The sequence below is a fragment of the Bombyx mori genome, chromosome 2 (genome assembly GCF_030269925.1).
Source record: "Bombyx mori chromosome 2, ASM3026992v2".
Taxonomy (NCBI): Eukaryota; Metazoa; Arthropoda; class Insecta; order Lepidoptera; family Bombycidae; genus Bombyx; species Bombyx mori.
The window spans coordinates 3,810,809-3,823,653 of NC_085108.1; the positions used below are offsets into that span (position 1 = coordinate 3,810,809).

The following is a 12,845-nucleotide window of genomic DNA, read 5'->3' on the forward strand; positions in this document are numbered from 1 at the left end:
AGCCCACTGGAGCCCATAGACATCTACAACTTAAATGCGCCACCCATCTTGAGATATAAGTTCTAAGGTCTCAGTATAGTTACAACGGCTGCCCCACCCTTCAAACCGAAACGCATTACTGCTTCACGGCAGAAATAGGCAGGGCGGTTTCTGGCATGTATCATTCGTCACCACTTAAAAAGCTGTATTAGAGTTTATAACAATCTATATATTAATACGTGAAGCAAAAACTTTGTATCCCTTTTTACGAAAATTGCGCGGACGGAGGAGTATGAAATTTTCCACACTTATAGAGAATATAGAGAAGAAGTGCACAATGCTAATTTTTTTTTAAAATAATGCGTAAAAGATACATTACATCAATAAAGAAAACATTACACACACTACATACCATGTATTTGACGCACACACGCATGCATACTATTTATTGTCAAACTTTTGTTCTTGACGTCTGTTGTCAAATTGAGAATAGATTAAATATTGTTTGTCTTTGTTAATATTTTTTATAGTGTAGCCTTGGCGAAATTTGTGATTATAGAAGTATAAAATACAATCATAATAGTGTACAAACTTACAATTCCAATCAATGATAGTCGAATTTCGACTACTGCGGGACCTCTAGTTAATAAAAAAATGTGTGCGTGTACTAGTGTACACACGTAAGAAGTGAAACTTCTTTATGGCCTTATTTTTCGAAAAATGATCTACATGCAACTTTCTAGAAATTGGTTAAATAAAGTTAAATTAGATAAAGTTTAAACAAAAGGATTTTATTATCATAGACATGAATACAAAAAAGTTAAATTAGATAAAGTTTAAACAAAAGGATTTTATTATCATAGACATGAATACAAAAAAGATGGCGCGTAACGGAAAAATGTGACGCGTAACCGAAAAATGTGACGGTAAATTTTTTTCCAACGCCGATAAGGAAGTTTCACTTCAAAAATAGCCGTTATAACAAGCATGGCATGTACAGCCTAACCTGCTATTTATTAGGTAACGTTATTTGACACGTTCCATTTTGTAATTGTATGTAATTAACGGGTTTATTCTTGTTAAAAGACACGCACACCAGAAAAAGGTTGCATAAAACCGAAGGAGCAAAAGCGTTACGTACAATGAATTTACAATCTAGATGAGTAGCATTGTTAAGTTGGTATCGCTGGAAAGAGATTCGAATAGATATCAACTCTATTGTTATTCTATAATACGTTTTATGAATGCGATGCAAACGAGATGTACGTACTGGCCATAACGACGCGTGCAATAAAAAATAAAAAGAAAAAAAAACTGGCAAATTCGAAATTTAAATTACGAAATTTCGCGATAGGGCAACCGGTGCGTTGTCTCAATTAAAACTACATACGTCATCGTTTTTATATGATTTTCAACTTAATTGTGTAGCGCATAAGGTGTATATCAGGTTGAACGTTGTAACGGCGTCAAGCCAACTCAAAAGTGTGTCACTGAGTTGAACAGCCACGCAAGGCCGGTCTATCTATGAATGCGCGGCAAAACCGACGATGTGCACCCCTCGCGTGGTCACAAGATACTTCGGAATTTGAAATTAAAACCGCATTGTTGCCACCAGTTCGCATGAATACATAGAATTTTTTTTTTTTAAATAATCTATACCGAAAGACTAGTACGATTTTTAAAATTTGAATATTGAATTAGACGCATTTCGTGAATTTGAAAGCGTAATGTTACGACAGAAACACGTATGTGCGTTCGTCGTCGGAAGTAAAGAGCCGTGGTGGCGCGAAATAACGCGTCGCTTACGACATTCTCGCCTGCAGCCGCTATTTATAGCTTTATTGTTTTGCAGCGCGCGTTAATGAGAAGAAATTGAGAGTGAATTTTTGAAAGTGATGAATCAACAATAGAGCCTTGTGTAATGCACACGTGTCGCGTACAAGTACACGTCGTATACTTACACCCCGTGATGAGCTTAATATAACAAAGATTTCTCTTATTCGCTCGAAGAAGAACGTATGATTTTTTAAAAGCAGTTTAAGAAATGCGTAATTCAACTTTCGATTTGTACACTTTCAAACATTTCGTTTAATTACCTCACAATTTTCGCGGTAAAAAAAAACACCAACGTGTTTAATCTGTTCGTTTTAAAGTAATCTATGTCTAAATTAAAAAAAAAACTCCGATAAATTTGAATAGGGAAGGGAATGTTTTTTTTTTTTCGAAAATAAGCATCTATCATACAATATGATTTAATTTTAAGCACGATCATAATTATTTGAATTTAGAATACGAACAATGCATCTCGCGTCTGTATGACACATTATGATGAAACATAATAGAACGCTAATTATTTTAGGGTTTTCGCATTAGTTTAATATACTGTAGCAACCCAATCAGATTCTTTTCCGCTAATCGTACTGGCTCTATAGAATGTAACACGGTAACTTGATGGACATTTTTGTAGGTCCTACAGCCAGCAGGATAATATAAGGAACATTTTTAATGAAGTAAACAAAATTTTCTTCATAAATTTTACATACAGTTTTATGAGCCCGTAAGGATGGGTACCACCTAACTGTTTGCATATATCGCACATACGTTACTTATGCAAATTATGTAATTTTTCAGGAGAAGCGTTGGAAAATTCAATATCTTATACAGTTCCGTTAGGCTATAGAAATAAAATGATAATATTTAAACTACAACTTTAAACTTCATCAGTAAAAGCAAACATCTCGGTCGTCTCACTAATAACTATCTATAAATATATATAAATAAATTGCTGTTCGTTAGTCTCGCTAAAACTCGAGAACGGCTGGACCGATTTGGCTAATTTTGGTCTTGAATTATTCGTGGAAGTCCAGAGAAGGTTTAAAAGGTAGATAAATATGAAAATGCTCGGAATTAATTAAAGTTTAGGACTTTTATTTATCGACTGAGGCACTACGAAGTCTGCCGGGTCAGCTAGTAACTATTAAAAAAATATTTTCTTATACTCAGATCAGTATTAAAAGAAAAATTGCATAAGTGACTTTATAGCACCGTATGAGCGATATGTCGTGAAGTCATTGGTTTTCTTTCGAATATAGAGCGCGGAAATCTATATATTAATACGTGAAGGAAAAACTATGTGTCCCTTTTTACGAAAATTGCGCGGACGGAGGAGTATGAAATTTTCGACATTTATAGAGAATATAGAGAAGAAGTGCACAATGCTAATTTTTTTTTTTAAATTATGCATAAAAGATACATTAAATCAATAAAGAAAACATTACACACACTACATACCATGTATTTGACGCACACACGCATGCATACTATTTATTGTCAAACTTTTGTTCTTGACGTCTGTTGTCAAATTGAGAATAGATTAAATATTGTTTGTCTTTGTTAATATTTTTTATAGTGTAGTCTAGGCGAAATTTGTGATTATAGAAGTATAAAATACAATCATAATAGTGTACAAACTTACAATTCCAATTAATTATAGTCGAATTTCGACTACTGCGGGACCTCTAGTTATTATTAAATTATAACAACCTTCCAAAAGTAATAACTTAAACCAATCTAATCATGTTCCAACGATGACAAAGCGTCAAAACAGTACATAGTCCACGTTTCAGTACTAAATTACAGATATCTCGCAGACCTAGGCCCACTGACTGATAATGTCCTAGGTATTAGATAATTTCAAATGTTAGTGGGACATTGTGTAGGAAATGCGAGTTCATTATATTGCACATATACGTTTGAGATAACATTGATTTGTTTGTTGTTACAGACAAACGGGACACGATAATAGTTTTTAACTATTAATAAATAATAATAGTGCCGTCGAATATATATTATGTACGTGGAGATTCAATTTGGATGTACGTACGATGTATTATCACTGGTGGTAGGACCTCTTCGGAGTCCGCACGGGTAGGTACCACAAACCCGCCTATTTCCGCCGTGAAGCAGTAATACTTTTCGGTTCGAAGGGTGGGGTAGCCGTTCTAACTATACTGAGACTTTAGAACTTATATCTCGAGGTGGGTGGCCCGTTTACGTTGTAGATGTCTATGGGCTCCAGTAAACACTTAACACCAGGTGGGCTGTGAGCTCGTCCACCCATCTAAGCAATAAATAAGTAAATAAACCTTTTTCGTTGTATACATCGCGTTGCATGTGTCTACTAAAATGTAACTGACACTGCGACCTCATTATGTGGGTAGCTCTAGTTTACATGTGAACACTAGTTCATCTAGACTTAGTAATGACTCTTAGCGTGCATATCGACCAGGATGACGAATCGGACAACATCTATTTTTCATCCCCCTAAATGTTAAGAGTGGTCCATCCCTAAATTTTATTTTTTATTTTTTAGACAATTTTTTTTGTTTTTTGGTTTTTTTATGATACAGCATACGAAAATAAATACAACCCTAAATTTTCACTCCTCTACGATCAACCCTTATTTTTTATTTGTTAATCCTTACACACTTACAATAAGTTAGTTTTTTTTTTCTACACTAGAAATTCCCTAGAAATCTTATATATGGCAAAACAGCGTTTGCCGGGTCAGCTAGTTTTGATATATATATATAACTAGCGACCCGCCCTCGCTTCGCTTCGGAAACATTAAAACACACATGAAACCAAAAAATAAAAATAAAAAAAAATTAAAAAAAAGTAGCCTATGTTCATCAGGGATAATGTCGGCTTCTAATGGAAAAAGAATTTTTCAAATCGGTCCAGTAGTTTCGGAGCCTATTCGAAACAAACAAACAAACAAATCTTTCCTCTTTATAATATTAGTATAGATATCGTTTAAATCTGTTTGTCTATTGTGACAAAGTCAATTTGTACGACATTAACGAAGTGAAAACAGCCTTCCGAATTGTGACGAAAACGTAACCGGGCACGCTTTTACGTTTTCGCAACATCCCTTCAAGGTGATAAACGCTATTTTGTTTAGCTATTTTTTTTTCGCGCGCTTTATAACCGAAACCGGGTCAACGGCGTCCTTCGTTCGGGTGGAAAACTAATTGTGTATTTGTAATGTTGGTAGTCGCGCGTTCTCGATTTGAATTTTTTTCGAATTCGTTTCGAATATGAATTCAAATTTGTTAATCGAATTTGTCATTATCTAATATTATTAATTAAATTAATTAATACGTGAAGCAAAAACTTTGTATTCCTTTTTACGAAAATTGCGCGGACGGAGGAGTATGAAATTTTCCACACTTATACAGAATATAGAGAAGAAGTGCACAATGTTAATATTTTTTTTTAAAAATGCATAAAAGATACATTAAATCAATAAAGAAAACATTACACACACTACATACCATGTATTTGACGCACACACGCATGCATACTATTTATTGTCAAAATTTGTTCTTGACGTCTGTTGTCAAATTGAGATTAAATATTGTTTGTCTTTGTTAATATTTTTTATAGTCTATAGTTTTTATAGTCTTGGCGAAATTTGTGATTATAGAAGTATAAAATACAATCATAATGGTGTACAAACTTACAATTCCAATTAATTATAGTCGAATTTCGACTACTGCAGGACCTCTAGTATTAATTAATACGTGAAGCAAAAACTTTATATCTCTTTTTACGATCCCCCTGGTTACGCAGGAGTATGAAATTTGCCACACTCATAGAGAATAAAGAGAAAAAGTGCACAATGATAATTTTTTTTTTAAATAATGCATAAAACACACATATTACCATGTGTTTGACGCAACACGTATGCATACTATTTATTTATTGTGAAAGTAGTTGTCAAACTTTTGTTCTTGACGTCTGTGGTCAAATTGAGAATAGATTAATTATTGTTTGTGTTTATTAATATTTTACTATATCGTAGCCTTGGCGAAATTTGTGGTTATAGAAGTATAATAGTCTTTGAAAATAGTGTACAAACTTACAATTTAATTATAGTCGAACTTCGACTACTGCGGGACCACTACTAGTTATAAATCTAGAACGTTTGGAACATGTCTCTACTGTCATTTATTTATACGACTTAGTCGAAGTAGCTGTGTTGATTTGAGTTACCAAGACCGCTGTTGTATCCGCGATATTTAGTTGAGTGGGAAAGAAGAATCCGTAGATATTATGAGTTAATCTACCTCTAAGAGACCTTTTTTTTTTTTTCGGGTAGAGGGCCGAACCTCCTAAGAGGTCCCCGCGCAAAAGGGAAAAAAAAAACCTCTAAGAGACCTCAAAAACAAAAGAAGGCAAAGCTAGGCGCTTAGTAACAGATATCGACATAATTATTTCAGTGCGCCGCGTAGGGCATCGGTGACCTATATTGCACTTAATATGTTAAATTGTATAAAATCCAATGTAAACACTAAGATTATTCTCTATAGATTTTTCTAGAACTCTCTATGAAATGTTTTGGTCAACTATGTACCGTCTGAATTGTGACAGAACAACGCTTCGCTTTGACTGTTTGAACTCTCGTATTTCTATATATTAATACGTGAAGCAAAAACTTTGTATCCCTTTTTACGAAAATTGCGCGGACGGAGGAGTATGAAATTTTCCACACTTATAGAGAATATAGAGAAGAAGTGCACAATGCTAATTTTTTTTTTAAATAATGCATAAAAGATACATTAAATCAATAAAGAAAACATTACACACACTACATACCACGTATTTGCCGCACACACGCATGCATACTATTTATTGTCAAACTTTTGTTCTTGACGTCTGTTGTCAAACTGAGAATAGATTAAATATTGTTTGTCTTTATTAATATTTTTTTATAGAGTAGCCTTGGCGAAATTTGTGATTATAGAAGTATAAAATTTTTTTTTTTTTTTTTTTTTTTTTTTATTGCCTTTGTAGGCAGACGGGCATACGGCCCACCTGATGGTGAGTGGTTACCGTCGCCCATGGACTTCAGCAATGCCAGGGGCAGAGCCAAGCCGCTGCCTACCGCTTAATACTCTCCACAAGCCTCGTTTGAAGAAGGACATGTCATAGCGCTCGGGAAACACCGTGGAGGGGAGCTCATTCCATAGCCGGATGGTACGTGGCAAAAAAGATCTCTGGAAACGCACTGTGGATGACCGCAGTGGCTCCAGGTAGTATGGATGAACTCTACTCCGGTGGCGGGCGGTGCGATGGTAAAAACGAGATGCTGGTATCATCTCGAACAATTCCTCAGAGCACTCCCCATGGAACATACGGTACAAAATACAGAGGGAACCGAAGTCCCTCCGCAGACCCAGAGGCTCCAAACGATCCGAGAGAATGGGATTATCGACAATCCGAACGGCCCTCCTCTGTATGGAGTCAAATGGAAGAAGCTGGTATTTGGGAGCCCCAGCCCAGAGATGGGAGCAGTACTCCATGCGAGGCCGGACTTGTGCTTTATAAAGCAAAAGTCTTTGTCCAGGCGTGAAGTACCGCTTCGCTCTGTTGAGGACTCCCAGCATTTTGGACGCCAACTTGGCTTTGCCTTCCAAATGACTCCGAAACTGGACATCGCTCGAAATGTCGACCCCAAGTATCCCGATACTCTCGGAAGGTTGCAGGGATACTCCTTGGAATTGCGGCGCCATGACAAAGGGGTCCTTCTTCGCAGTGAACGCGCAAACTTGTGTCTTTATCGGGTTGAATTGAACCAAGTTCAATTCACCCCATTCGGAGACTCGCCCCAGAGAGTTCTCCACTTCAGACACAAGTTTTGATCGTCTCTCTTGCACCACGCTCCGAGAGAGACTCTGATGGCCGATATATCGCGCATCCCCCGTGCTGTCATCTGCATAGCAATGCATGCCATCAATAGACAGCATGTCATTGATATACAGGATGAAAAGCGTGGGGGAGAGCACCGAACCTTGTGGAACGCCAGCGTTAATGGTCATGGTATCAGAACAGTCACCGTCTACAACGACCGTGATGCTCCGCCCATCCAAAAAGCTAGCGATCCACTTGCAGAGACCCTCGGGGATTCCGTAAGATGGTAACTTCGATAGAAGTGCCCTATGCCAGACCCTGTCGAAGGCCTTCGCGATATCAAGGCTCACAGCAAGAGCCTCGCCCTTGCTTTCCAAGGCTTCAGCCCACCTGTGAGTAAGGTATACAAGAAGATCGCCAGCTGAGCGACCGTGACGGAAACCGTACTGTCGGTCACTGATCAGCTGGCGATCCTCCAGATACTTCAGGAGTTGTATATTAATTATTCGCTCCATCACCTTGGAAAGCAAGGAAGTTATCGCGATAGGCCTATAGCTCGATGGGTCCGACCGGTCACCCTTCTTGGGGATAGGGTGGACGTGGGCAGTCTTCCATGAAGACGGAACCCTGTTAGTGCAATAAGAGAGGCGATACAAACGCGTTAGCGCAGGCGTCAGCTCAGGGGCGCACGTTTTCAGAACCACTGCAGGGATGCCGTCTGGCCCGCTCGACTTATGGACGTCCAGGAGTCGGAGTTCCCGCCTGACTGCACACTGTGTAAAGCAGATCTCGGGCAGGGAACTATCACACCGGAGGATGTTCGGTGGTGTGGCACCCCCGTCGTCCACAGTCGAGTTCGAGGCGAAGAGTTTGACCAGAAGGTCAGCCTTCTCTTTCGCACTATGGGCCAGACTGTCATCGGACTTGCGTAGTGGTGGGAGACTAGACCTGCAAAAGTTTCCTTCTGCAGCTTTGGCGAGCGACCAGAAAGCACGGCTCCCAGAGGGATAGCTCTTCAGTCGCTCGCCAATTCTAGCAACGTGCTCCGACTTCGCCTTGGCAATAACCTTCTTGTAGGACCTGGAAGCGGCGTTATATTTCCGCCTTTCCTCTGAGATGTTAGGGTCCTGACGTCTCCTGGCATTATCCCATGCCACGTATGCGGACCGCTTGAGGTGTGCAGCATCCCTGCTGGCATTGTTATACCAGGGTCTGCTGCGACCCCCAACGGGCACTTCAGAGGAGGGAATAAACAATTCCATCCCCTGGAGCACCACGTCTTTAAGACGGTCCGCACAGACGTCAGGATCAGCAGAGGAAAAGCAGAACCGCCCCCATGGGTAGGATGCGTAAAATTCACGCAATCCATCCCAATCTACAATCAAAATACAATCATAATAGTGTACAAACTTACAATTCCAATTAATTATAGTCGAATTTCAACTACTGCGGGACCTCTAGTCGACATAATTACTTCAGTGCACCGCGTAGGGCATCGGTGACCTATATTGCACTTAATATGTTAAATTTCATTTGCGGTACGCAAAATCCGATGTAAACACTAAGATTATTCTCTATAGATTTTTCTAGAACTCTCTATGATATTTTTGATCAACGATGTAGCATCTGAATTGTGACAGAACAACGCTTCGCTTTGACTGTTTGAACTCTCGTATTTCTATTTAGATTTGTCATAAAACTACCGTTAGCGGAGGCACAGAAGTCGACGGCTAAGTCCCTTCGCTGTTAAATAAGCGATGACGTCACAGACGCGTATGCACACACGCACGTGTCCGTACGGACCGCGGTGCTGCGTTTGCATGGAATCGGCTACTTGATCTATAATTTTTTTAAATATTTTTGATTTTGTAACTATACTGAGACCTTAGAACTTATATCTCAAGGTGGGTGGCGCATTTACGTCGTAGATGTCTATGGGCTCCAGTAACCACTTAACACCGGGTGGGCTGTGAGCTCGTCCACTCATCTAAGCAATAAAAAAAAAAATTTGGTTAAGGTGTTTCGATTATGAAATCTAATTTATTTAATGAAAACACTCAATCTACTCTTTTTAATGGTGTGACATTTATCGAATATACCTAATCGGTAAGATACTTGAAAATTCTCACAATTTTTTTTTGTGGCATGCCTTATTTATGCGATGATAGTGACTTCTTTACGTTTGAGACGTAAAGTGTCCCAAGGTTGGCGACGGCTTAGCTATGCCACTGGCATTATAAATGTCAATTTTTCTGTGCTCTATAAAATGGTTAAAACATTTTGAATTAACTTTAAAAGAATAGTAACACCAAAAAACTATGTCTATGTATAATTCGACCATACTTTCAAAGCACCTACTTCATCATGTGAGCTTTAAACTAGTCTGCCAATGATGATAACAAATAATAAGATAGCCAGGAATAATTAAAGACATCACTAGCTTTCCTCTATTATTATAACTTAGAAGTAATTTTATACGAACTTCAAGCGAGTCGATTGCCACTAAGCTCTCGAACTAAGCCCTCAATAGACGAAGATAAACGGTGCACTGAACTAGTGCACACCAACACACGTACATATTATCATATCAGTCGCTAGGCCAGCGACGGCGGTGCATGTACCACGCACTCGCATACAGTAATGTGTGTAACGCGACCAAATCATTTTGATACTTTAGCAATATTATGTTATTTTTTATATTTATTTGCAATTCTGCCGTGTGCCTGTTAGCTCTCGGCGCATTAGTTAAGCTGACCGTGGCATTGACAATGACAATTTATTTATTTTATTTATTTAATATATTTTGTACACACAGCTGTTAGAAAAAACACGACAATAAGGATACAGAGTACAAGGGCACTACTTATTTCATGTTGAAATCTCTTCCAGTAGGCCCGCAAAAGGAAAGAAGAATTAGGGACACAAACCTAGTGCATACAGTAAACATTACATATAATAATATATACATATGACAAGATTTATGTCATGTTTTTATTTATTTATTGTAAATGTGTTGGCTTTTTTACGAATACATTATTGTAGATCAGGAACGCGTATTCTGAATATGCAGACTCTTATGAGGAAGCGGAGAATTTTCTAGAATTATCTGTCACACGAAACATTATTTCATTGGTTTTATACGCATCTCGCGATCTTCGAGACAAAACGATGACCCCTCCTATTTTATCTATAGTTTATTTTAATAGCGCCATATCGTAATATTCGGTGCTTTGCAGGAAAACGAGATATGGAGGACGCGCTATAACCACGAGTTGTATGATCTTTACAAAGATCCTAACATCATAACAACTATAAAGATTGGACGCCTACGATGGGCAGGACATGTGGTTCGAATGGAGAGTACCGTCTGGAGAGACATACTAGACCAGGCTAAGGCCCACCCTGAGCTGTAAGGCCTAAGATGATGATGATGATATCGTAATATCTTCTAACTGCGTCTAGTCGATCGATTAACATAAGATTTATTACTGAGGATCGTTTTTAACAAAAAAAAAGAACAATTTCCATAAATCATGAAACTGCTTAAAGAGGTAACTTTAACGCAAAACTAAGGCTGGCTTGTTACATAGTCGAACGCAATTGACACACTTCGTGAATACATATTATTATAATATATCGTCTTTTCGCATTAAAAGTGTATCATACAATTTCCAAAAATATTCGAAACTGAGTTGATATGCGGAATGATTTGGTATCACCAGTATTTTTCTCATAAATACTGTCAAAAGAGCGTAGTTTAGTTTTAAATTTTTTTTTTGTTTAGTTTACCTATGTTTTGACTACTATTAACAAAATTAAAACATAATTTTATCTTACTTTATAAGACATAATAATATAATGTAACTGGTAAAAAAAAATGTTGCAAAGATGATTAATATTAAAAATATCACGTGTTAAACCTTTAAAACGCTCTCCTGTAAAATTAGTGCTTTTTATTAATTGCTTAGATGGGTGGACGAGCTCACAGCCCACCTGGTGTTAAGTGGTTACTGGAGCCCATGGACATCTACAACGTAAATGCGCCACCCACCTTGAGATATAAGTTCTAAGATCTCAGTATAGTTACAACGGCTGCTCCACCCTTCAAACCGAAACGAATTACTGCTTCACGGCAGAAATAGGCAGGGCGGTGGTACCTACCCGCGCGGACTCACAATAGTTCCTACCACCAGTAAAAATGTAAAAAAGTTTTGAGATTATACAGTTTTAATGCCAGAAGACGATCGCTTTATTATTTTCGTCTATAACGACTCGCATGCCGACTGAGCCCTGCATTAAGCACTGGCTAGGTGACAATGTAAGCGTTGCACAAGGCAATGCACACAGGCTTAAATTCTAATATATTATCGTGTCAGTCGATAGGCTGCCCGACAGCGGTGCATGTACCAGAGACACGCGCATATGATTACGTATTTACGACGCCGGACGAGTCTTGATACTTTGGCAGAGCTTTTTTTTTTATATTTTAATCCATCGCTTGGTAATTTGCGTACGTATTTTTTTTTCAGCAGCGACATCACCGTGTAATGGTGAGAGAAATACAGATGCGATAAATCTGCTAGTACTTCATCGTTCAACTTAGCCTTAGAATAAGGTATTACTTTTGTTTATTTATTTAAAAAAAAACACATGTGGCACTCTGGGACTGCCGTGGTAAAGCTATTGCATAGCATTTTTTATCAACTTAAGCAAATATAAATTAGTATTAAAAAAATAATAAAGTAAAACCACGCTATTTTATAAAGGTTAACAAAACCAAAACATTAATTGTCCCCTTCACACTCATAAGCTAGACCACGCGAGAGAGAAATGGGCAGACTTTTCATGATGCGCATGCAGTGCGACGTCTCGCCGCGTGCTTAAACATTACACAATCGCAACGTGTGAATGTGTTGAACGCGAGCTACATGGTAGGCGGAGTGGGAGGTGTTAGGTTTTATTTTCGTTACGGAATTTCTTGATTCGGTCGCCGCGCTCAAAGCCCGCGATAAAAGCTATGCAATAGCTTAAAAATCAAACTTTATTTTGTTTCCGATTCTTCTCAGTGATGAAACTGAACGAACTAGGCTAGAAGAATTTAAAGCACCTACGAAGGTCTACTTAGATAATCTATCTATATATATAAAAATGAAACCCGTTTTCCGTTGTCA

At 38.1% G+C, this 12,845-nt stretch overlaps 1 protein-coding gene across 4 annotated transcripts in view; it reads right to left on the bottom strand.

The window, feature by feature from the left end:
• Positions 1–12,845, bottom strand: part of Hr3 (hormone receptor 3) — a 148,016-nt gene that overhangs the window by 81,888 nt on the left and 53,283 nt on the right.